This window comes from Humulus lupulus, chromosome 2 (assembly GCF_963169125.1).
Source record: "Humulus lupulus chromosome 2, drHumLupu1.1, whole genome shotgun sequence".
Classification (NCBI taxonomy): domain Eukaryota; kingdom Viridiplantae; phylum Streptophyta; class Magnoliopsida; order Rosales; family Cannabaceae; genus Humulus; species Humulus lupulus.
The window spans coordinates 68,193,812-68,220,953 of record NC_084794.1 but is presented as its reverse complement, the minus strand read 5'-3'; the positions used below and the strand labels follow the sequence as shown (position 1 = coordinate 68,220,953).

At 43.1% G+C, this 27,142-nt stretch overlaps 1 pseudogene; it reads left to right on the top strand.

Moving 5' to 3' along the window:
• Nucleotides 1-11,663: 11,663 nt before the first annotated feature.
• Nucleotides 11,664-27,142, top strand: part of LOC133816086 (amino acid transporter AVT1I-like) — a 48,565-nt pseudogene continuing 33,086 nt past the window's right edge.

Here is a 27,142-nt window from a genome sequence, read left to right as displayed (position 1 = left end):
TGGCAAGTCAGTGTAAATCCGGTGCACTGACTAATCTTAGGACTAACTTATTTTTGAACATATAATCATATTTATATTCCACTGTGATTACGTCACTATAAATAAGATTAGCTATATGCTCGGGATTTAATAGAAGTTTATATTAAATAAATAATCATGAAAATAAAACATGTGAGCAAAGTGATTGACCAAGTAAAAAAATGATTTCTATTCTTTTATTGATAATAAAATGAGATTACAAAGAATTTGGGTTTTAATTAGGGCATAAAACCCCAACACTTCGCATGACCACATTCGGACATGATAGGGATATGTCCGAATGTGGCTAGCCACACATTGAATATCGACAAAAGCTTCCCTCAGGTAGATTGCTAAAATGGGTCGTTGAACTCGGACAGTTCGAGATCACTTATCATCCGAGGGCGACCATAAGAGGGCAGGCCCTGGCGAATTTCATAGTGGAATGACCAATGATGATGTTATAACCTCGGCCCGCGAGCTGTGGAAACTTTACGTTGACGGGTCTTCCAATGAGAATGGATCGGGAGCTGGTGTAATTCTGATCACCCCAGTAGGAAGTCGATTTCACTCTGCCTTGAGATTTGACTTCGACGCGTCGAATAATGAAGTTGAATACGAGGCCCTACTGGCAGGGCTTCGTATGGCCAAGGAACTCAAAGCCAAAGTAATACATTGCTACAGTGACTCCCAGCTGGTGGTTAATCAAATTTTAGGAGAGTACCAACCTCGTGGTAGAATGGCTGCATATTTAGAAAAGGAAAAATCAGCACTTGAGCATTTCGAGTTCTATGCGATAGAATAGGTCCCCCGAGAACAGAACTCGAACGCAGATGCCTTAGCCAGGCTTGCTACCTCTGCCGAGGCTAACGAACTAAATGTCGTGCAAATCGAACATCTCACGACGTCCAGTATTATCGAGCCTGAGCGGGAAGATGTTTGCATGATCAATTCCGAGCCGACCTGGATGACTCCGATAGTTGAATACCTTGAGACTGGCACTCTCCCAGAAGAACGGACCAAGGCTCGAAAACTGATGTATCAGATCCCCAAGTATACCATTATAGATGGAAATCTATATAGAAGAGGATATTCCATGTCGCTACTCCGATGTGTGACCCCGCCCGAGGCTAAAAAGATCTTAGAGGAAATTCATGAAGAATTATGTGGAGACCATTCTGGGGGGCATAGTCTATCCAAGAAGATCATACGCCAGGGTTACTTCTGGCCTACCATCAAAGCATATTCGTTCGAATACGTCAAGAAGTGTGATAAATGCCAACGGTTTTCCACAATTCCTCGAGCTCCACCCTCCGAGCTAACTATGATGACCTCCTTGTGGCCATTTGCGGTCTGGGGAATCGACCTTATAGGCTCATTGTCGACTGGCAAAGGCAGAGTGAAATACGCAGTAGTCGTCGTAGATTACTTCACGAAGTGGACCGAAGCCAAACCTTTGGCGACAATCACCTCGAAGAATGTCCTCGACTTCGTAGTGAAGAACATCATATGCCGATATGGGATGCTAATGAAGATTGCGTCTGATAACGGTACTCAATTCGACAGCGATCTGTTTACCAACTTTTGCGAAAAAAAAATGGGATAATAAAGAGCTTCTCATCTATGCGAATGGCCAGATCGAAGCTGTAAATAAAACCCTAAAGGGTTCGCTAAAGAAAAAGTTGGAAGAAGCTAAAGGAAAATGGCCTGAAGAATTTCCCCAGGTTCTATGGGCATATAGAACCACGACCCATACTTCAACAGGGCATACCCCATTTTCTCTGGCATATGGTTGCAAGGCTATGTTGCCAATCGAGGTCAAAATTCCCACAATTCGAGCCCTCGCTTATGACCAAGCCTCGAACCAATCCCAGCTCGAAGAAAGTCTGGACCTGATTGAAGAAAGAAGGAACGAAGCTCAGCTAAAAAATGTTGCATACCAACAGCGAGCTACCTGGTACTTCAACAAAAGAGTTCGAGATAGAAAATTCAGCGTAGGAGATTTGGTGATGAGGCGCGTATTCTTGGCGACACGGGATCCAGCAGCTGGCGTGCTCGGGCAATATTGGGAAGGACCTTATCAGATAGAATCAGTCATCCGACCCGGCGTATACAAGTTGGCAAGATTGAATGGAAATTTGGTACCATGAGCATGGAATGGCGAACACCTATGACTTTACTATCAATATTGTAGAATTGATGTCGCCTATAACCATGCTTGTTTGTCTGTACTATTTTCCTATTATTGAGTTACTTAAATGAAGTTTGATTTCGTTTTAATATGCTGTATTTTTTGCAATCTCTCTTAATTAAATAACCTATGGTCAAACTCATAGGATATTAAGGGGGCACTAGTGGTACACATACCATCATCTTGAAAAAATAAAATAGCATATACGAAAAACATACAAGTGTTTGGATATAACCAAATGCGCGAGCTAAGATAGTTTGGATATAACCAAACTATCAAAAAAATACAAGTGTTTGGATATAACCAAATACGCGAGCTAAGATAGTTTGGATATAACCAAACTATAAAAAACATATAAGCGTTTGGACGTAACCAAATGCGCGAACTAAGAAAGTTTGGACATAACCAAATTATAAAAATATTTGGATGTAACAAAATATGCGAACTTGATTAAAAATATAAGTGTATGAATTACAAACCAAACACGGCCTTTATAGGTTTGGAGCAAACCAGCTAAAACTAATCGACAGAAAGTTGGAACATAAACCCACTTCGCGTTAAGTCGAGATCGAGGCTGGAGTATCTTGAAAAATGATAGTTTCGACCTCATAACCTCAGGGAGCTACCCGAGGACGAGAAAAAGTAACTAAAACAAGTAAGATATAACTAAACCATTTGCATTACACACCATAAAAGTACTTTCGGGTGCATGGTAAAAGTAATCTCCGACCTTGACAAATAACGAGATCGGATGCGGATATTTCGAGCAAACTGTGCATGAATGCATTGAACCTCGAGCTTAAATCCACCATATGTTTGTATGAATAAACAGGCAAATAAGACACTTTAATATAAAATGCGCGAAATATTTTGACCCAAGAAATGTAACGCAAATATATTAAAATAAAGTCAAAAATGGTATCTCAAATATCATAAGCTCTTTCACGAGCTATAGAATTTTTTTGGCCCCGGGGGCATAAAAAGTAAAAAATCAAACACAAAGAATATTACAAGAAATTCAGAGGGACGCAGTCCCGAAGCAAGATTTAAGAAGGAGGAGCATTCTCCTAGGCCTTCTCAGCATCAGCATCCTCCCTGGCTCCTTCTGCCTCATCCCGAGCAGCCTCCTCCTCCTCATCAAGCTAAGCTTGCCATTTAGCCACGAGCTTTGCTTCTAGAGGGCCTAAGAAGCTGGTGTCGAGGTTGACATTGTTGGCCCAGATTCTATACATGTCCAGGTCGACTGCCTGATCCTTCTTCTCCTTAAACTCTTCAAGAAGACGAGCCTTTTCACTCTCCATGATCTCGAAAGTGGCAACCTTCTCTTCTTCAAGCTTGGCATTGATCTTGTCAAGCTCTGCAGCCTGAGCATTCACCTTCTCAAGCTTCGCGAGCCGGGCATTCAGTTTTTCAAGCTCAGCTGTCTTGTCCTTTAATTGCTCAACTTCTGCCTCCATCTTTGCCTTTGTGGCCTTGAACTCGTCACTCAGCTTGAGTTGGAGATCCTTCACCTCCTCAGCAAAAGACATACTCAAGTGTACCTCACTGTTCAACTTATAATTAAGTTGAGCAGAGACAGCAAGAGTCTGGCATACAAAGAAATCAAATTAGCATATGAACCAAGTATAAATACAGCTAGAAGTGAGAGAAGAAAGGTTACCCCAGCAGTAAGCTCGATGCTCTTCTCGTAAAGAGTGTTGCAATCTCGAGCATTGTTCAAGAACTGCCAGTGAGGGGCGTCGAAGCTCCCAAAACTCTGACCCACTCGAGACAGAATGTCCGAGCCTAGTGTAGCCCCATGGGGTCCAGTTGCGTTGTCGATCACATACTAATCGGCATGAGTATAAATCGAAAGTAGCTATGTTCTTGAGGCTGAGGGTTTCTTCGGAGGTGGGCCAAGTGTGGGATGAACCTGGATTGCAGGAGGAGCGGGAGGCAAGGTCGAAGAGGATGTCTCATCCTGAGCAGGTGGACTGAAAACCAGGCTCGGGGCAACTGGAGTCGGGGGAGGAGGTGTCTTCTCGGTCCTCTTAAGGACCTTAGCAGGCCGGTCTGTTTTCCGCGACCCCCTTGAGTGCTTACTCCTTTGAGCTCTGTCGTTGGCCATTACGTTGTCAAGGTCGGAGTCCATATCACCTGCACATTCACATCACATTATGAGATATCCCAAAACAAAGTAAGTTGGCATGATGCAATCAAACAAGGAATGAAAAGATAAGTGGAGAGAAACCTAACTGGAACTCTCCCCCGAGCTTGTGCTCGGCAACCAGGTAATTCCCCCATCTTCAGAAGAGGCGAGGGGAGTACCTTCCCTATAGGTGGAAGTCAACCTCGAAAGGTCCCTATAGTCATTAGTCCCATATTGAACTGTTATTCCGTCCCATACCTCGTTCAGACTATACATGGTGTCATATTTCCCGAGCCAGCTATTGAACCTATGTACCCTCTCATCTACCCAAGAGCATACATAGAAATGGTTCCTATCATCCTCACATCATATTAATCTATCGGGTTTATGCTTTAGTATCGAGGGAGACCATAAATCCGAGTTAAGGATGACTATACCTCTCTCACCCGAGCTCGAGCTCGAGGCTTCATCATTGGCCTCATTCCCCGATTGCGGACTCCCACGACGCTGAGCTGGAGATGGAGGCTTTGCATTTCTCCTCAGAGGAAGGTTGCCGGTTGAGAGTGGCACGAGCTCCCACTGGTCATACTTCTTATTGGACCAGTCAGATGTAGACTGATCCTTCTCCAGGAGGCCGCATGCTCGGAGTTTGTCTTCATGCAGGAGATAAGAGAGGGACCTCCTGCCATAAGGGAGTTGGAGCAGAGCCTCCTTGTGCTCTCTCATATCCTTGGTGGGAGTAGGACGATGGAAGTTGGCTAGAAGAATAAACACATCTTAACTAAGCACGAGCCTAAACAAAATTCGAGCACAAAAAAGAAAAGAAGTTTGGGATACTTACGAATTCCACTGAACGAATGGTACTGGGATGGAGCCAGGCCATCTGTCCAGAAGAAGGCCTTCTAGAAGTCTGGTGGATGATTGGGTAGATCCTCAAAGATCTTCGTCTCCTTGGGATAGCTTGAAAGGTAATAGAAGTCGTCCCTTCCCCGAGCTCGGGAGGGATTACTTTTCAGACAAAAGAGATATAAGATCTCTTCTGGCGAAGGTCCTTCCCACTTCAGCTCGTGGTAAAGCGACATCAGGGCAGACAGAACCCTATAAGAATTGGTATTGAGCTGGAAGGGAGCTAGCCCAACAAAATCCAAGAAGCCTTTAAAAAAGGACTTCAAAGGCAGAAGAGCTCCCGCCTTCATGTGATCCTGGCTCCAAGCTGCATACCTCAGCTTACTGTCAAGATTCCCATCTCCCGGAGCGTGTCAACTTCGCTCGTGGGAGGTCGAAGCTCGGCACCTCAGTGAGCCCGACAGTCCTATGCCGTGAAAGGCCAGAATGTCATTTTTCTTTCCTAGTGATGTGACCGAGCTCTAATAGTGCTCGGCCTCGAATAATTCCCTCCTCGGCTGCGAGGTAGAAGGTTCCCCCATCAGCGAGAATCGAAGATCTCCCGGCTTGAATGCGACAGTCACTTTAAGTGTGGGGTCGAGAGGAATCGGTCTAGGCTCATTGTCCGAATCTGGGTAGAGGGCGACCCTTAGTTTTTTCCTTTTTCCTTCCTCGACCTCATCTATTTGACGTCGAAAATGATCCCGGATGTCCTCTTGCTCAAACCTCAATTTGTGCTCCCGGATCAAGCGCTGGTTCTGGGTGAAAGGAGATTCTGGGCTTGGAGTTGTGGGTGAATAAGGAATCGCGAGCTTAGACCCCCACCACTTTCCCGGATTTTGTAGCATCTACCAAGGAAGCAAAAGGGTGAGGGCCAAGTGAATAGGAAATAATGAGATAAATAGAAGACCTAAGCTCGAATGATCGAGGCTACAAGGCAAGCTCGATCCAAAGGATGAGACCAATCTCAGAGTGTGTAGTCCACCGAAAGAAAAGAAGGCGGACATGTTATTGGAAATCCCGATATATCAGGGGAAAAAGGTGGCGGTTATTCAAAAAGTGATATTTTTGGGAATCGTGCATTCTTAAAAGAAAGAAAAAAAACTCTGATTTTGTACCCAATATCTTGGTGTGCAAGATATGTCCTCCGAAATTCAAAAACCCAAAGAAAAAGCCATATTTGGATCTTTTGCGCATAAACTGGGTTTGGGAACGATAATGCTAGAACCTGAATTTATTGGTTATTAGCCAAAACGTTCTAGTATATTAAACTAATGAATGGACCAACAATATCCTAGTGCTAAAACTAGTGCCCAAGGTGCAACAGAAGCATAAACGTGCATGCAAAGATATAGTATGAACACGGATATAAGGGGTTAAGGACAATCACTTACACAATGAAGCTGGAGAGTATTGAGAAATCGAAGACCGAAGGAGTGGTTGCAAGAACGATCTCATGGAGTCGAACAAGCCAACGTTATTTTGTTTTCTTGGTTTGAAGAACATGCAAGAACCAGGACAAATCGAACTCTGGTTTTTTCTTCTTTTTTCTTTGAAAACACAAATGAAAGTAGAGTAGGGAAGACGATGGGGACGTATATATAGGCCTTTGGAAATATCAAAGGCCAAATTGATCTGAGTCGTTGGCCATATTTCGTATCCGATCCAACAGTCAAGGACAATTGATTCGATGGTACCATAAAGGATGGCAGAAGGATAGGCGTGGGTAGGTTTCCAAGGTACTCAAGTACTTTGAGTGATCAATACCCAGCTGACGGGTGTCCACACTCGTGTATATTTGATGGTACGGTTCCCAATCGAAGTAGTTAAAAAGTTTCCTTCTCATAGGATTCGAACAAATACTTTTGAGGGGGCGAAATCTTACACCCAGATTTCGAGACTAGAAATTATGACCTCGAAAGCTGGACTCGTCAAGTATGATCTTGAGTTATATAAAACACATGTTTAAGGTCCAGTTGTCAAACCTCCTAGGCAAGATGGCAATCTCGAAGACATGTAACCTCGAGATTCTTTCCAGGCTCGAAAGGCATACCATCGGGATACATCCGTTACCGAGTGCCTTCAGATCGAATAGTCCGAGCTTAAAAAGTGCAGGCTCGAAGCATGATAGCCTCGATAGAATTTATCTGCTCCAAACAGGTCTTGTAATAATACGGCCAGTTCGTAACTTGTATGACACAATGCTGGTTGCTGACTTCGGAGATTTGATGAGTCATCTGATGTAACACATTCTGTACGTCTAAAGATATTTATTGTTGTAACATTCCAACATTAAACGGATATTAACAAGTATGTTATCCGTTTTCGGGTCTTCAGGGGACGTTTCCTTGTAAATAGGAGTTTCAACATTTAATATAATTACTTCAATTAATAGGCAGAAGTATCTTTCCGAAATATGTGGGAATGAACTCTGAAAACTCTCTATAAACAGAGAGGTCATGAACACGTGTAAGGGACAGATCTTTTGATATCTTGAGAGAAAACTGTGGAAAATTCTTCTCTGAAGGATTTCCAGAAAACTCCAAGTCTTAATGACAGAGACTCATGGACTAGGCAGATTCAACTGCTGAACCACGTAAAAACCTTACAGTTTCACTATATTATTCATATGCACCATAGCTCATATTGTTTAATTGCTCTACGTTTTAAGTTGACGAAAAACGGCGTCAACAATAATAAAATTAAATTTTAACTTTTAAAAAAATAAAATAAAAATAATGAAAAAACTAAAAAAATAATATTTAATAAAATTTAATTATAAATAATTAACAAATAAATTAAATGTGAAAAAATAAAATAAATAATAAAATTAGATTTTAGTAATTATAGAAGTTAAAAAATGTAACGCCCTGGTTACCCTAGAACAGTTACGGTGAACGATGAACCAGAAATTTGACCTGCTACCCGAGTCATTTGGTTAAAAGCGTGTTCTAAGTGTTATTAACAGGCTAAGGTGGAAAATCAATAAAAAGGAAAGGATATATTTTATTAAATACATAAAATTGTTCATGGGCCCATAAAAACATTTACAAGTTATTTACAACTCAAAGAGGTCATTACAGTTTCAAAATTACAAACCCGCCGACCTAAGCAGCAAAAATAGGGTAAACCCCCTAGTTCCTCTGAGAACTCCTTGGCCGTGGTGGTCAAGCGGCCGCATATGTACACATCACCACCTAAGCTCTACACTCAAGGCTAGGTGAGCTTTTATTTTCCCTTACCTGCACCACATAGCACCCATGAGCCAAGGCCCAGCAAGAAAACACAATAAAGCATGATATAATATCAATAATGATCAAAATAATCATTCAGAACTATTAGTCCAAACAAATAGGTGACAGTTGCAAAAGTCACCAAGTTGGGTACAGCTCCCTTTAGCCTTGTGACGATAACGCCACCGGGGCTTAACAGATAAGTGAACCTTTTATCAGCCTAAACAGGATAGGTGCATGGTGACTAGTCACCAACATAACCCTCCTCATGACCATAGAGTCATAACCCTGGAACATTGTTCCCTAGCCATATGAGAAACAATTACCTGGGCCTTAGGCCCTGGCTCTAGTAACTAGTCTTAGACTATCCAAGCGCTTATAAGTTCATCGAACTTAGGGTCGGTCCAGCGTTAATGCCTTAGAGCCATTCAACGCTAATATTGATTAGATCTAATCTTCATTCGGCTCTGCGTTCAGGACGCTTATGTCGTTTCTGACTCTTAGGTCAGTGTCCCTGACTAGTCAGTACCATATACAAGTAAAAAACATTCACTAGCATTTAATATGCAATCTATGTCCACATTTATCAATCAACATGCCTCAATAACAATCACGCATGTCATACATACACAGGGTACAGTTTTCTTACCTCAGGTTCGAGCGAGAAATATAATAAGAACGACCCCTGAGAACGATCAACCTTTTGGTCCCTTAGCGGTTACCTAGCCATAACCAATTATGGGATTCCATCAATAAAATGAATAACAAAGGTTCCCAAACCAAAACCTAGCCTCCGGGACTTCGAACACTACTAAACCGGGTAGTAGGATCGATCCCGAGGCCTAAGGCTAGCATCCCCGAGCCAAAAACCCATTTCTTGCCAAAATGCCACTAAGGGCCGCGACCCTCCTTGGCCATTCCGCGGCCCGCCCCTCAAACAAAGGCAATCTCCTTCAGCACCCCTCAAGGGCCGCGACCCTCCTTGGCCATGCCGCGGCCCAACCTACAGTTCAGCCTATTCTCTGGTTTTTCCACCTGTGCGATTTTCCTTGGAACCAACCTTTCAAACCAAGCCAAAACACCACCCAAATATCCAATACAACCCCTAAACTTGATCTATATCACACCCTAATCAAAACCCAAGTTAAACCCCAACCAAAACTTCCATCAACAAAATAACAAGCTGAAACTAAAAACCAAAACAGAGCAAACCAGGGAACTAGTGGCTGGAAACTTACCTCAAACTCAGGTTGTGATGCTCTTCAATGGTAGAACACTCTCCCAAACTCCCAAGGTCTACTTCCCAAGCTTGAATCCTCAAAAAAGTGCTCAAAAATCACAAAGAAGATGAAGGAGAAAGAAGGTACGGGTAAGCTCAAGAACTTGCTCTGTTTTCCCTCTATTTCATAGCAAAAGGTAGTTTATATCTATCCTAGGGGTAAAAATACCATTATACCCCTAGGTCAATTAAGGGTTTCTAAAGGCTCCCAAGGGCAAAATTGTCCTTTCCAACCTATCTCGTTAATCATAATTAACGCTTTCCAATTCCCGCTATTCTCGATAATCTCAAACACCAATAATTTATATCTCTTTACCCTTTAACTCCTGGTAACGCTCTAATCATTAAAATCACCCCGAGACTCATCTCGAACCCCGAACTTAAACCTGCTATGACTAGACCGCTAATCAATATCTAAGATCGTCTCATGCCGAATAGCTCGAACAAACCCACATTATAATGTGGTCTCAACAACATATCACCGACATGCATACAATTATACCCTCAACGGGCCAAATTATCATCACACCCCTGTAACTAAAAATGTGGACCTACATGCATGCATTTAACATCATATTATAATATAATTCACATATACATGCATTCTATCAATTAATGGCATAATTAAACAAGTATGGCCTTCTCGGCCTACTATTCCCGCCATTAAAACACATCGGAGAATTCGGGGCATTACAAAAAGTAATAAGTAAAAAACTAAAAAAATTCATATTCAATAAAATTTAATTATAAACAATTAACAAATAAAATATTCAGAGATGACGCGCCTACACATGTTCCTCTACCAATCTCGCCTCAATCTACATTTACAAATGGCACATCTTCATCAGCACATCTGCCACGATCTCCACTGTCCCCAGTCATTCAGTTTCTAGATGACAATGGTGCGATCAACTCAGGATAGATTATATAGTTATATAAATAGTGGTGTTTATTTGTTTTAATATTATTAAGACAATTATTAATATTAGATTGCATGGTCTATTTTCTTATCAATTAATGTAATCTACAATTTTGATGTTAAATTTGATTATATATGAAATTTGATTTTTTTTTATTTGCGGCAAAAATATATTGCATTTGCGGCGAATTATTCATCGCAAATAAGAGTCTGACAACATAAATCAATTATTATTTGCGGCGAATTATTTTAAATATTTGCCGCAAATAAATGTCAATTACAACAAAATCTAAAATTATTTGAAGCAGATTTATTGAAATTTGCAGCGGTTTTTTTGCTGCAAATAATGAGGGCGAGCATTTTTTTCACTGCGAATAATGATATTTACGATGAAATATTTGCGGTGAGTTATAGGGGTATTTGCAACAAAATTGATCGTCGCAAAAATCATAATTTCTTGTAGTGTGAGACTTTATATTTTATTTTTAAGATTGCACAAAGGCACTACATTTTTATTTTATATTATTGGATCTGAATTGATTGTTTTGAAAAGGATCTACTAAATTTTTCTAAAAAATGATATTTATCTAATAAATATAAATTGAGTGACGTTTTTACTAATTAAATAGATAAAGACGTTCTTACAAATTAATTAAATGCTTTAACAGGTTCCACTTTCTAGCTAGATTTACTTCTTTTTTTTATTATTCTTTATGGCCTTTCCTTACTTTTTCCAATAGTAAGCGTAATCAATTTCAAGATTCAACTGATTTCTTGTCATTCCATCATTGAGCAGATAAATTTAATAAAACAATCACGACTAGCTTTCTTGACTTTCGTTCATAACCACATTTCATAAATTTATATCCTCAATGTTACGAATTAAGCTTCTGTTGATGCTAGTCACCCTGATGTCTTTGGTTTTCAGGAGTTGGAATACTCTCAGTCCCATTTGCACTAGCAACAGGAGGATGGGTAAGCTTGATACTATATATTCTTTACTATAGCCACGGCAGCTTTCTTCTATGGATTTTGATTACAACATCAGAACTTACCCTGACATTGGGGAGAGAGTATTTGGAAACAAAGGAAGAATGATAGTCTCCATTGCTATGTACACTGAGCTCTACTTAGTCTCAGCAGGCTTCTGGATTCTAGAAGGTGATAACTTGTCCAACCTCTTTTCTGGAGATGGTTTTGAAATAGCAGGACTAACATTAATTGGTGGAAAACAGTGCTTTGTACTAATTGTTGCTCTCGTTATCTTACCTTCTGTATGGTTAGACAATTTGAGCCTTCTTTCTTATGTCTCGGCCAGTGGGGTGCTAGCCTCTGCTATCATTCTATTCTAATTGTGTGGACTGGGGCGTTCGATGGAGTTGGGTTTCGTCAAAAGGGAACTCTCATTAATTGGAATGCAGTCCCTACTGCTATGAGCTTGTATGCCTTCTGTTATTGTGCTCATCCAGTTTTCCCTACTCTCTACACTTCCATGAAGAACAAACACCAATTCTCTAATGTAAGTATACAATGGCTTATCTTCTAGAACTCGGTTTAGACGTAAAAAATATCTTCCACATTTTTGGTAGGGTACTACTTATTTCCTAATCCCACCTTTAACTTTTAATGGTTTAACAATAATTGGATTTTGATGAAATGATCAAAAATGATATTTGAGAATAACATTTATGCTATCTTTGGAGCTTGTATTTTAGTAGGGAAAAAGAAAAAAGTGTAAGGATTTGTTTTTCTTGTGTTTAGAGTTACAACAAAAAGTGTTGGTGAGGGGGAAATTTATAGATGGCAAAATGGTAAGCAAAAGTGATTTTTATTTTATTTTATTTTATGAGAATAAATAAGTTTATGAAAAATAAGAATTAAAGCTCTCTCTATGGTCTCTCTCAACAATTTTAATATTCACATTTAATTCATTGGTTATAGTATATATACCAAATAAAATTTATTTTATAATGTTGTATGTATGTAAATATATGTAGGTCAATGATAAAGTGTAGTTGATTACGTGACGTAGTCAATATTATCAAATGCATTAAAAAGATGTACTAAATGCATAAAATATAGTTAAATGGTCAAAGTTATGGACTTGAGATTTAAATTCACAATTTTTTTATCAAGTCCATAACTTTGCCTATTTAACATATCTTTTAGTGCATTCGACACATTTTTATGCATTTGTTATAATACTATATATATATATATATATATATATATATAAAAGCTACATGTACATGTATTAAAATATAGATGTTAGAGAGAAAGTAAAAAGAAGTTGGTGTAGACATTAGTTGTTTAGAGAGAAAGTGAAAGTGGAGAAAAATGTAAGAGTTGATAGTGAAAACTTATGTAGAGAGAGAATATATGTGTTTATAATATTAGATATTTTTTAACAAAAATAAATAAATACGATCATAAAAAAAATCGCGCCGAAAATTATTCACCGGTTGAAAAACACTAAAAACCACATCGATAGGACTTAAAGTGAAGCCTTTGTAGAAAAATTGTCATATATATATATATTAGATACAAACAACCTGTAATATGCACATTAATTATTTTTATTAAATTTATATTAATGTTAAATAAATATTTTATTTTAATTAAATTATTTAAGTTTATGTTTATTCTACTTTTTGAATTTGAGAGTGATAACAAGAAATTTTATATTTTCTGTTTGTACGCCTTGATTTTCCCACGGGCTGATTAGCAGGGCGAACCTCGGACTAATCAGGTTTAGTCCGAGGTGCCCACAGGACTTGGATCCTATTTCCAAGGCGGATCTTCCCAGGTCGAGAGGGGCATCAGAAGGCCACGCCAGGAGAACAGCTCGTAATACGAGCTGTTCGTGTCACGAGGAGCCCAGGAAGCTCTGAGCCTTTATGAAGTCAACGCACACAAGATAAACGTGCATATATCTGACATCACGTGTCTGATATCCCCCTGACTTCTCGGACACGCAGTAGGAACGTGCGTGTCAGACACCCACGGATGGGTTGGGCCGTGCGGCCCATTATCTCCTTCCATGCTGATTAGACCACACTTATGTGTCAGGTTTAGGAATTAATCATGAATGCCACAGAGTTGATATGACAAATAGTAAGGTCACGGGATGACCTCCCTACCAACTTCCAGGTGCCTTCTCCTATAAATATGGAGACCCTGGGAGTTGATAGGGGTTGAGAAAAATAGTCTTTGAAGAACTATATACTTTGTAAACCAAATACCCAGAGAGGATGAATAATATTGACTAGTGGAGTAGAAGGATCTTAACCTTTGAACCACTTAAAAACGTGTCTTGAGTCACCTAGTTCATTATATAAGATTTCATATCTGTGACGGTTCTACTTTGAGTGCTAATCTCTTTCTCTTCTTCTCTTAATTATCTGTTGCCGAAGAACCGCGTCAACAATTTGGTGCTTTCATTGAGAGCAAGTTCGATTAGTACTACCGCAGACATCCAACTATGGTGACCACTCGATCCAGGCATGGCAACGAGACAGAACAGCATGATGGGCAGGAGGCCCACCCGGTTGCCATCCCTGATGAGCAAGCTCCTGAGGTCCAGCAGAGGCCAGGAAAGCAGCCGGCGGGCCAAGACGACACGGGTAGTTCAGCGCCCCGGCCGCCTAATCCGAATCCATGTTATTATTCTGCGGTGGAGATGGAGAATGTTCAGCTGAGGAGCCAGTTAGCAGCAGCTGGTCAGCAAATCCAGGATATTCTGAGCCGACTACCCCCTCTCACAACCAACGGTAACGTTGGAGAGAGGCAAGGCGAGGCTCCTAAGTCTCGCCGGAGTAATCGGTCCAGGCATAGCCGTTCGGATAGACTTCCTGCAGCCATCTCCACCCCTTCATCACACCATCAGGAGGCAAACTTCAGGGAAATGCCTCGGACCGGACAGCAGCAGTACAGCCGTTCGGTTAGGACGTCAACCCCTAGCTCTCAGCCTTCCTCGAGGACGCCCAAGAGAGATCGAGGAAATTCCCGAAGAAGGGCCGAGGAAGGCCAGAGACGTCAGCCCGTCCCCGAAGAACGTCCAGTTCCTCGTCCAGCTCGCCCAGCGCGGGACCAGCAAGCTGACAGGGCCAGGAGGCCCCCACCAAATTTAGTCTGTCCGGACGGCACTAGGATCGCCTCCCCGGTCAGGCATCCTCCTTCTCCCATCAGATATCCGTCTCCTCAACCCGTCCGAGACATCCCGACCTACGGAAATAGCAGGAGAGACCCGCCGCCAGCTGGACCCTCCTGGCGCGGCAGGGTGTCGGAGGAAGGATCAGGTCGTAGCTGCCAAAGACGCACCCCGAGCCTGTCCAGTAGGAGTCACTGGACCGGTAGTGGACGGAGTGATCTCTCGGGAGGAGACCTACGCCAACGACTAAGTTCAGCACAAAGTCACCATACTACCCAGGGAGGCGACCTTCGAAATCGCCTCAATTCTCATAGAGAGGATCGAGTTAGGGATGCTAGCCAGGCCCGCTCAGTGCGGGTCCGATCTGAAGTACGTATCGGTGGAAATGTCCCAAATAACCTATCTCAAGATAGGAGGGGCAAAAACCCACCTAATATGTACAACGGGACCGGAGCTGTTGAACAGCCCCGGAATAACCCAGGATCTCAGGACAAAACCCTAGAGCGCCTAACTCAGATGGAGGAGCTGATGAAGAAGCTCCTATCGGAAAAAGAAAAAGACGAATATGATTCAGGGGACGAGATGGAACTCTTCGCCCCCAATATAGCAGCAACGGCATACCCTTCTGGTTTTCATATGCCCCACCTGTCAAAGTTCAACGGGGATGGAGACCCGTCTGACCACTTAGGGATGTTCAACACCCTAATAATGGCCCATAACATCGGCCCGGAGCTGCGTTGCTTGATCTTTCCCTCCACCCTGAGTGGACCTGCCAGGCAGTGGTTCAAGCAGAGTAAAAGGCAGTCAATCAGCTCCTGGAAGACCTTCTCGGCGGACTTCAAGAGGGCATTCCGCGCTTCTCAGGCCGCCCGAATCCAGGTCGATTCTTTAGCTAACGTGAGGCAGCAGCCCGGTGAGACGTTGAAAGCCTACTTGAGCAGATTTGCAAATGTCGCTGCTCGAGCAAGGGATGCTGACGATAGCTCCAAACTCATGGCCATGAGGACAGGGATCCTAGTCGGCGGAGACCTGTGGAAAGATATTCAAAGGAGGGGAGTCGGCTCGGTTAGCGAATTCCTTAACAGAGCCCAAGAGTGGATAAACTTGGAAGAAGCTGAAGCTTCGGCCACCGGGACCAGCCAGGTCCCCGAGAAGACCGCTGGGACGGAGACGGAGATCGTAGTGGCGACTCCCGACGTCGCGCAGAATAACCAGCCCGGTGGTAGCAAAAGAAAAGGACATGGTGAAAACAACCAGCACGGCCAGAAGAAGAATAAGTCTGTGGATAAGTTCAAGCCCGTGTTCACAACCTATGCCAAGCTCACCCAGACCAGGGAAAATATTTTCCTGGCCAACGCTACTCGGGTCCCCTGGAAGAGGCCGGAAACATTGAAGCACCCCAGGGGAAAGAGAGACGCTTCCAAATTCTGCCGTTTTCATAACGACGTAGGGCACAATACCGACGACTGCAGGCACCTCAAAGATGAAATCGAGACTCTCATCCGAGCAGGTCCATTGGCGCAATACTCGCGGAATAGGGTCCCGGCAAGTCGACCCGTTCCGGAGGTCCCAGCCAGTCAACCCGGGCGTCGGGCAGATCAGGACATCCTTCCCCCCATGGTCGAGGGAGAGATATCCACTATCTCTGGAGGACCACACATGGCTGGCACGAGTAGGGGCGCCCAGAAGAGCTATGTGAATGAATTAAAGACCCACAATGGAGCGGAGTTCGCCCCGGAACAGCGTCAATCAAAACAGCAACGATTAGAGAAACAACCGATAACTTTCACGGAGGAAGACGCAGGCCATGTCCAATTCCCTCATAACGATCCCTTGGTCGTAGCAGTCCAGCTCGCCAACCGGAAAGTAAGGAGAGTGTTGGTGGACAATGGGAGCTCGGTGAACCTCCTGTTCCGATCCACCTTAGAAAAAATGGGTCTGACTGTTGCCGAGCTGAAGGTAACCTCGATGATGCTATATGGTTTTTCAGGAGAAGGATCAGCAGCGATAGGGACAATCGAGCTGGTGATCACCCTAGGAGAGGAGTCCCGAACAGTGTCCAAACTACTGGAATTCGTGGTCATTGACTGCTCCGCTGCCTACAATGCCATTTTGGGCCGACCTACGCTCATAGCCTTCGAGGCTATCACTTCCATCCGGCACCTCGCCATGAAGTTCCCTACTTCAACAGGGGTCTGTACTATCAAGGGCGATCAGCTCGCTGCCAGGGAATGCTACAGCATTTCCATGAAGGGGAAATCTAAACCGAGGCAGGTGACGATGGCCATTCAGGATGAAGAGGAATCTCAGGGACCCAAGGCGGCTCCTGAGATTGAAAAACCTCAGATTTCCGAAGACGAAAAGCTCGCCCTAAGTGAGGACATTGACCCCCGTATAGGCGAGGACAGGTCCGAGCTACAAGCTATTGAGGAGCTCGAGGAGGTGAGCATCGATAAACAAAACCCATCATGGACGGTTAAGCTCGGAAAGAACCTCTGCGATAAAAGAAAGGCGGAGCTGACTACGTTTCTGCAGAAGAAACGAGAACGGCTCCGGGGCCGGAATCATTCTGATATCCCCAGAGGGACATAGATTCCACTCGGCGCTAAGGTTCGGGTTCAAGGCGTCTAACAACGAGGCAGAGTACGAGGCTTTGTTGGCTGGACTTAGGATAGCTAGTGAGCTAAAGGCGAGCTCTGTCCAATGCTTCAGCAATTCCCAGCTCGTGGTGAATCAGGTTCTAGGCTAATATCAGGCGCGGGGACCCAAGATGGCCGCCTATTTGGCAAAGGTAAAGTCCGAACTGTCTGCGTTTGGGCGAGGGTCAATCGAACAGATACCTCGGGAGCAGAACGCCAACGCAGATGCTCTCGCCAAGCTCGCCGCCTCGGGAGAGACAGAAACCCTGGGGTTGGTGCCAGTTGAGTTCTTGGAGAATCCTAGCATAGACGGGGATCGGGCAGAAATCGAAATGACTGACATCAGGCCGACCTGGATGACTCCCATCATTGAGTATCTCGTCGAGGGCAAGTTACCCGAAGGGCGCAACGACGCACGGCGAGTCCTTTATCAAGCTCCGAGATATACGCTAGTCGAAGGGGTGTTGTACCGACGTGGGCATTCCCTACCTCTCCTTCGGTGCGTTCTTCCAAGTGAAGCGAAGGCCATCCTGCAAGAAGTGCATGAAGGATTCTGCGGAGACCACACTGGGGGGCAAAGCCTGGCTTTAAAGGTTCTCAGGCAAGGTTATTACTGGCCGACTTTGTCCAAAGACTCGATCTCATATGTAAAAAGGTGCGACAAGTGTCAGCGATTCGCTGCGGTCGCCCAAGCTCCTCCAGTCGAGCTAAAAATGATTTCGTCTCCCTGGCCATTTGCCGTTTGGGGGATAGATCTAGTAGGCGCCCTGCCTACCGGAAAGGGCGGGGTCCGTTACGTCGTAGTAGCCATTGACTACTTCACCAAGTGGGCCGAAGCAGAGCCGTTGGCGACAATAACATCGAAAAAGGTGCTAGACTTCGTGGTTAAAAGCATCATATGTCGATTTGGCCTACCTAATAAGATCGTCTTCGATAACGGCACTCAATTTGACAGCGATCTGTTCACCGAATTTTGCGAAAGGCACGGAATTGTGAAAAGCTTCTCGTCCGTGGCCTATCTTCAGGAGAACGGCCAGATCGAGGCTGTTAACAAAACGCTGAAGGCGAGCCTCAAGAAGAGGCTAGATGAGGCAAAGGGGATCTGGCCAGAACAGCTCCCCCAAGTCCTGTGGGCATACCGGACCTCACATCAGACTCCCACGGGTCACACGCCTTTCTCCCTAACCTTTGGGAGTGAAGCAGTCCTCCCCGTGGAGGTTAAAGTTCTGTCACATAGGGTCCAGTCCTACGACCAAGACAGGAACCACGAGCTCCTATGCCATTCCCTAGACTTAGTGGATGAAAGGCGAGAAGATTCACAACTCCAGCTCGCCCATTATCAACAGAAGATCACTCGCTACTTCAACACTAAGGTCAAAAGACGTGCCTTTAGCGTCGGCGATTTGGTCCTAAGGAGAGTTTTCCTGGTCGGGAAAGATCCCAAAGATGGGGTTTTGGGACCAAACTGGGAAGGACCATACCAGGTCATCGAAGTCATCAAAGAGGGAACTTATAAGTTAGCTCGACTTGGTGGAGGGGCGGTCCCGCGGACTTGGAATGCCATCCACCTAAAGAAATACTATCAATGATCCACTTGTAAGGCCTAGGAGGTCACCTTCCATATATAAATAAAAATCAAATGTTTCTCTTTATTTGCAAGTGTGATTTTAAAGTAACCACGATAGACCCTTTCCCAGTTACTTGGGGGGCATATGGTACCTGGATATAACCAGGTCTCCTTAACGACTTAGGTGTTAATTTTTATCTATGGATAAGAGTTATCACAAACTAAATCTTATCCTGGTTTTAATCAGGTCATAAAACTTAGAAGTTAACTAAAATTTATTGACCGCGGTTCTTCTTTAAAGAGCCTGGGATATGGATAAAAGTTGATGCGAACTAAGTTTTCAAAATAAGTTCCTGGTTTTAACCACGTCATAAAACTTAGAAGTTAACTAAAATTTATTGACCGCAGTTCTTCTTTAAAGAGCCCGGGATATGGATAAAAGTTGACGCGAACTAAGTTTTCAAAATAAGTTCCTGGTTTTAACCAGGTCATAAAACTTAGAAGTTAACTAAAATTTATTGACCGCGGTTCTTCTTTAAAGAGCCCGGGATATGGATAAAAGTTGACGCGAACTAAGTTTTCAAAATAAGTTGCTGGTTTTAACCAGGTCATAAAACTTAGAAGTTAACTAAAATTTATTGACTGCGGTTCTTCTTTAAAGAGCCTGGGATATGGATAAAAGTTGACGCGAACTAAGTTTTCAAAATAAGTTCCTGGTTTTAACCAGGTCATAAAACTTGGAAGTTAACTAAAATTTATTGACCGCGGTTCTTCTTTAAAGAGCCCGGGATATGGATAAAAGTTGACGCGAACTAAGTTTTCAAAATAAGTTCCTGGTTTTAACCAGGTCATAAAACTTAGAAGTTAACTAAAATTTATTGACCGCGGTTCTTCTTTAAAGAGCCCGGGATATGGATAAAAGTTGACGCGAACTAAGTTTTCAAGATAAGTTCTTGGTTTTAACCAGGTCATGAAACTTAGAGGTTAACTTTAATTTTGATCGCGGCTCTTCTTTAAAATCCCGGGATATAAATAACGGTTAACCCGAACTAAGTTCATTAAAATAAAGAGATGAATTGTAGCCAAAAGCATAAAAATATATATATATATATGTTAAAGTTGCTGAGAAAATTGTCTCAAGGTGGAAACACCTCATAAAAAAAAAATTACAATGGAAAATAAAATAGTTCAAAATGCCCAAAGAGAAGTATCCTAAGCCCCATCAGCTGGCCCTTTGGAGGTCGCGGTCTCGTCCTGCTCCGCCGCGACAGAGGCCTCTCCAGTCTCCGAGGGAGGTACCTCTTTATTTAGGCGGGCTTGGAGCTTCGGCAGCAAAAACGCCCAGAGGTTCGGCGGCATGAAAGAAAAGTCCGCATCCGGGTTGTGGGACCAGCAGTGATAAAACAGGTCTTGCAAGGACTGCTCCAAGACGGCCCGCTCGGCTTCCATGGCGGCCTGGGCCTCGGTCTTCGCTACCTCGAGATCTGTCCGCGATGCGGCCAGGGAGTTTTTAAGCTCTCGGTTCTTGGAGCGGATCTTCTCTAGCTCGGCTTTAGAGGCCACCAGCGCGTCTTTCGCCTCCTGAGCCTCCTGAAGGGCGGTCTGGCGCTCAGCCTCCATACCCTCGAGCTGGGCCTTGGTCCTAGCGATGCCTCTGTATGCAGCAGCAATGCCCTGCAAGAAAGGAAGGATAAATTAATTGGAAGAAAAAAGGCGGTGTGTGAGTGTTAAAGCTTTAAAAGAATGGGGCAGTTTACCGTTAGGGTCATGTCCATCGAAGACTCTATAACTCGGACCGGGCTCGTTGTTTCGATGGCCCGGAGCTCCTTCTCCCTGAGCTTGTAGAAATGGCTGACGGCATAGCTCGCCGACTCATACACCGTCCCCCGGAATGCTTCTGGCATCTTCTCCAGATCCTGGGGATCGACCGGGATACGCACATCCGGGGCTGCCGCGGCCGGATTCCCGATCTCCATTACCCCGTCCTGCGTGGCTAATGGAGATCGTTGGGGTGGCAGGGGCATGGGTCCTGTTCTGGCGACAGGAAGGATCGCCCCCGCGACCTGGGATGGAGGGGCTTTCTCCTTCTCCTTAGCCGGGGATTTGGTGGAGGTCCCAGCCGAGCTCTTGGACTCTCGAAGCCTTTTCAACCTTGGCCACGCTGGGGGGTTCCCGCCGAAGACCACGCCCCGCAGATTACCTCCGGGCTGAGACATCTCTTCTGCCAAGAACAAAAAAAAACATGGTTATTACAAGGTATCAATCATGCAGAAATAGAGGCAAAAGGTTTAAAGGCAATGAGTAAGCGAATACTAAGGGAGCCCTACCCCCCGAGCTGGAAGAGCCTAAGACGATTATCTCACGAACTGGCGCAGGTTCTAGGACCGGTTCTGACTCGGGGCTGGACTCTTCTACATACTGCCTAATCCCCGGAGCATAGATGCCCCTCTGGAGCGCCGGCCACGTGCGTAAGTTGGTCCCATACTTCTAAAAAAGGATTGACCTAAAAGCTAGGGTGTTATCTACTAATACGGTACCCCTAGGCCGACTCTCTTGGTGATCCAGCACGAGCCGGTTAACACAATGGAGCAAGAGCGTATCCAGGTCCGGATTCCTCGGGTGACGATGGACGAGCTGCCTAGGATTGAACCTAACCAGCCGGGGGTCTGCAGTGGCCCTATCTACATTCTTAAATAAGTAAGGATTACCTTGGCCGGAGGGACCCGCGGTTGCTCCGGATTGGACCTCTCCTCGTCCATCATCTGGGCGACCTCCAAGGTCCTCTTCCTACTCCTCACGAGAGGAATTTCGTCACTCTCTTCCTCACCTTCGTCGTCTGCGATCTCCTCTGCGACGATCGGTCTGTTGTCGCGAGCTGGGGGCGGCCCCCGGGGCCTCTTCAAATTCAAAGTCTGATTTGGGAAAATCAGCTTGCAGAATACCATCGTCTCGTCAGTCACGAGCACGCGGTAGTCTTTCTCACTGGGGGGCAAGCTCGCCAGTGTGTCGTATTGACCCCCGAGGGTCACGGACTTCTCGGTCCTCGCGTAGATGGCTGCAAGATTGGTTGAAGTCAGAAGTGGGATAAGGAGGGAGCTAAAATAAGATAACCCTTAAAAGGCGGGCTAAGGTCAAGGGTCACTTACGAGGGCGATTAAAGTAATGATGATCGCAGTTGCGGAACCCAGTTGACATGAAAAACTGGTCCTTGAAGTCATTCGGGTGGCTCGGCAGCTCGATGACCGCCGCTGTATTAGGGAAACGGGTTAAGTAATAGAACCCGTCGCCTCGCCCCCGCTGGTCCGGGCTGGCCTTGAGGCAAAAGAAGTATAGAATATCAGCAGGAGTGGGGACCTCCCACTCGTGCTTTTGAAATAAATACCTCAACCCCGCCAACAGACGGTAGGAGTTGGGAGGGAGCTGAAATGGGGCCAACCCCACATAATTCAGGAAGTCGGCGAAGTACTGGTCCAAGGGGGAGGAAGGCCCCTGCCTTGAAGTGTTCACCGCTCCAGGCCGCGAACGATTCATCGAGCGGCGTGCAGCTCCGCTCGCCCTCTGCGGCAGGTCAGGCAATCACTGAGGCTTTCCCCAAGGGAATGTTGTGGGTGATGAAGAGTTTGGTGATCTTGGCCTGCTCGGTTATCTTCGAGACGATTTTCTCCGCCTCGAAAAACGCGTCAGGGGCCACTTCGGCCTGTTTCTCCACGGCCGGGCCAAAGTGGGGAATCGGCGAGCTGGGCATCACCGCTTTTCCTTTATCTTGTTGGGAGGCCGACCTTCCCACGTTCTTCTGGGGCAGGTTCTTCTTCGGGGCCATCTGGTCGCCTATCAAACAAAAGAAAACACTTTAGAAAAGGCGACCCAAGCAGAAGGATGAAGCAAGTGTTAATTACACGAGCTGGGGTAAGCCCAGCCCGTGGAGAGTGGAACCACGCGGTTCAATGAACACGCACCTAGGCCCTCAACAGATCCCAGATTACTCGGAATTCGTGTGTCAGGGGGCTCAGAGTAAAAATTTTCCTTGGGGGGAAAGTTTCAATAGGCAAAACGTGCAAAACCGCTTTTGAGGCGTATTCCCTAAGCTACCCGGTTTTGCACCCAAAATTCCTAAAGGTCCTACCCAGAAATTGTCCCTGAAGAAACACCTTGAAACCCATATTCTAAAACGATTTCCTGCAACAGGCGTGCCCTAATCTAAGAAGGGCCGTCATCCTCCATATCCACACAACCCAGAAAACCCCTGCATGTGGCTACAGTGAAATTTTTTACCTAAGCTACAGTGGCATGCTTTCAAAATAAACTGGGTCAGAAAACTTACAGTGTATGGCTGGATGGTGAGCGAGATTGCTGCGCTGGTAGGAGCTTCGTTGGTATAGTGGCTTCCAAGGCTTTGAAGAAACTCGTACGCTTAGGCTTCGTGAACGGAGAAGATGAAAACAGCAGAGATAAGGGTTTCGTCCTTCGGAAAGTCAGAGAAGGAAGAAGGAAATTTGAGAAATTTTTTAATGATAGGGTGGCCCGTGCGTAGGGTGGCCACCCCCTCTTTATACAAGGGAATGATCACGTGTAAAAGGCTCTTGGAAGACCCTCCACTCGAAATGTGAAACGACGGCTGGTCAGTAGGCTAGGCCATTTAATGCGGTTCTCGTAGAGTGTACCGTCGCCACCCACGACGTTCCACGTATCAGACGCCTGCGAAAAGAATGGAATGCGAATGGTTGTGGGGGAAGTCTAAAAGCCCCTACTGTGGTCTCCTATACATGACGTCATATACCACGAGCAGGAGCTTGGGGGGCAGATGTACGCCCTGATTTTCCCACGGGCTGATTAGCAGGGCGAACCTCGGACTAATCAGGTTTAGTCCGAGGTGCCCACAGGACTTGGATCCTATTTCCAGGGCGAATCTTCCCAGGTCGAGAGGGGCATCAGAAGGCCACGCCAAGAGAACAGCTCGTAATATGAGCTGTTCGTGTCACGAGGAGCCCAGGACGCTCTGAGCCTTTATGAAGTCAACGCACGCAAGATAAACGTGCATATATCTGACATCACGTGTCTGATATCCCCCTGACTTCTCGGACACGCAGTAGGAACGTGCGTGTCAGACACCCACGGATGGGTTGGGCCGTGCGGCCCATTATCTCCTTCCATGCTGATTAGACCACACTTATGTGTCAGGTTTAGAAATTAATCATGAATGCCACAGAGTTGATATGACAAATGGTAAGGTCACGGGATGACCTCCCTACCAACTTCCAGGTGCCTTCTCCTATAAATATGGAGACCCTGGGAGTTGATAGGGGTTGAGAAAAATAGTCTTTGAAGAACTATATACTTTGTAAACCAAATACCTAGAGAGGATGAATAATATTGACTAGTGGAGTAGAAGGATCTTAACCTTTGAACCACTTAAAAACGTGTCTTGAGTCACCTAGTTCATTATATAAGATTTCATATCTGTGACGGTTCTACTTTGAGTGCTAATCTCTTTCTCTTCTTCTCTTAATTATCTGTTGCCGAAGAACCGCGTCAACACTGTTTAATATAATATTAAATATTATACGTGAATTTTAAATTTAAGTTTTTTACTAATTTAAAAAAAAAAAATTGTTGTTAATTGAGAGTAGATTATAGTATATGTTTAATATAATATTATTCTAATAAGTGAGTTTAAGTTTAATTAAATTTCATTTAAGTTATAAACGTATGATTTTATTATTTTTAAATAATTATAATGGTAAAATAACTCAAAAATATCATATATTTAATTTGTTTAATTATTTATTATTTTTAAATAATTATTATTGTAAAATATCTCAAAAATAACCTATTTTAATTTGTTTAATTATTTATTATTTTTAAATAAGTATCATGATAAAATATCTCAAAAATATCTTATTTTATTTTTTTAATTATTTATTTTATTTTATTTAAGTTTAAGTGTTTATAAACTATTCTTCAATATAAGAATATTCTATTAAATATAAGAATATTCTGTTAAAGTTAATATTAAAAAAAAAATGTTAAAACCAAGAATTTCTGTTATCTACACATTTATTATATAGAAGAGATATCAACCAAAAATTTTAAAAATTTATTCCTTCTAATTTTATTAATGAAAAAAATATTTTTATAAGAAATCTTTTTTTTTTTTGCACACATTTTTCTTTTCTTAATAAAAATTAAAATAAAAAATGGTTTTTTTCTTTTCTTTTCTGCACATTTTTCTTTCCTTGGCTTTTTCCCACACCTACCAAGCATAGTCATACTAAAGTACCCAATGAAAATTTAAACACTGTTATAAAATACTCAAAATTGAGGACTCCAAATCATGTTACACCCAATACTGATTATTCTAAACGAAAGTTGTTATTTTTCTAATGATTCCCCAGGTCTTGCTTATCTGTTTTATTTTATGCACGATTTGCTATGCATCAATAGCTGTTGTTGGGTACTTAATGTTCGGGCCAGGAGTACAATCACAAATCACTTTGGATCTTCCAACTGAGAAACTCAGCTCAAAGATAGCCATATACACAACATTGGTGAATCCAATAGCCATATATGCTCCAATGGTGACACCTATAATCGATGCTGTCAAAAACAGATTTCCTAGTTTTCTGTAGCGTAATAATAAAAATTATGTTTATGTGATTAGTTATTTTAATTAATTTATTTATTTAAGTGTTAATTGTGTATATTAACTTTTTTATTTGTAGTATTTATTTATTTAATCAATTTGTAAACTGTTGTGCATGTGTGTGCATAGTTAGTAGTGATAGGCATGTTGCTTGTGTGTGTGTGCATGTACATCATATGCATAGTAAGCATACAAGAGAGTACCATGAAAGTAGACTAATTAGAGGGAATGCTAATAATTTTCCTATTTTTAGAAAATTATCTAATGGAAATTCTAAGGGTGTGATTGGTAGTGGATTCAAAAATAGTTTTATCATTTTCAGAATTTAAAAAATGGAAACTCCAATGAAAATTTGATTGGCACACTTGTTTTAGAAAATAAAAAAAATCATTTTTGAAAACTAAGTTAAAATCCTTCAGCAAAAGAGAAAACAACAAATTATTGTTTTCTTTCTATTCTATGAATTTTAAATTTTAAAATCATCCAACCATTCAAGATCTCAAAAATTTACAATTTATTTTTAAATTCAATATTTTCAAATCATTTGATTTGAAAATAATTTTTTAAAATTATAATTTTGAATTAACTACCAATTAGCCCCTAAAATGCTTATGTTCATACAAGTGAGAATTGGAAACAAATGTAAGAAAGAGAAAGGTAGTGTGTAGAGTGAACGAGAAAGCAAAGAAATGAAGACTTTCCTTATTCAAATTTTGACATCTTTTCTTGATTGGAAAATTAAAAGAAAAATAAAAATATTGGTAAGTGTTAATAGGAATAGATTTTTATTAGTTGTCCTTGGTATTTTTAGGTAAGTAAGAAATGAGATTTGATGGTGTGAGTTGGCTCTTTGTCGCCGAGATATAGACAAAGAGAGAGAGGATAAGGAGGGGTCATTCAACTAGGGAGAAAACCTTCTTTTTTCTTTGAGCCGTTCACTACAACAATTATGGGTATTAGCGGCGGGCTCAGTCCGGCTCTATTGTACAGACTATTAACGAAGGACTAGGGTTTCCGCCGCTAATAATGTTTGAGCATTTTTTTAAAATAAAAAAAATATCTATTAGCGGTGGACTTACCACCATTAGCGGTGGATGGCCCGCTGCTAATAGACGTAATAAAAGCCCGGGAATTTTTTTTAAGTTTTATTAGCGGCGGATAATTACTTTTATTAGAGGCGGATTATCTGCTGCTAATACAACTAGCGGCAGACTACCCGCCGCTAATAATATTATTAGCCACGAGAACTAATAATAGCGGCAGGACCCACCGCTAATGCTCTTGAGCAGTTTTAAATTTCATCACATCCCCTCTTCCTCGCCTCTCTCGTTCTCTCTTCTCCATCTGCTCTCTCTAATGCCGAGAAACACTGAACCAGGCAAACATCTCTTTCTCCATTTGCACACAACAAACACCGAACCAGGTAACTTACTATCTGAGCATATATATATATTATTGCTTATCCAGGTATTTTGATTTTTTTTTAAATGTTA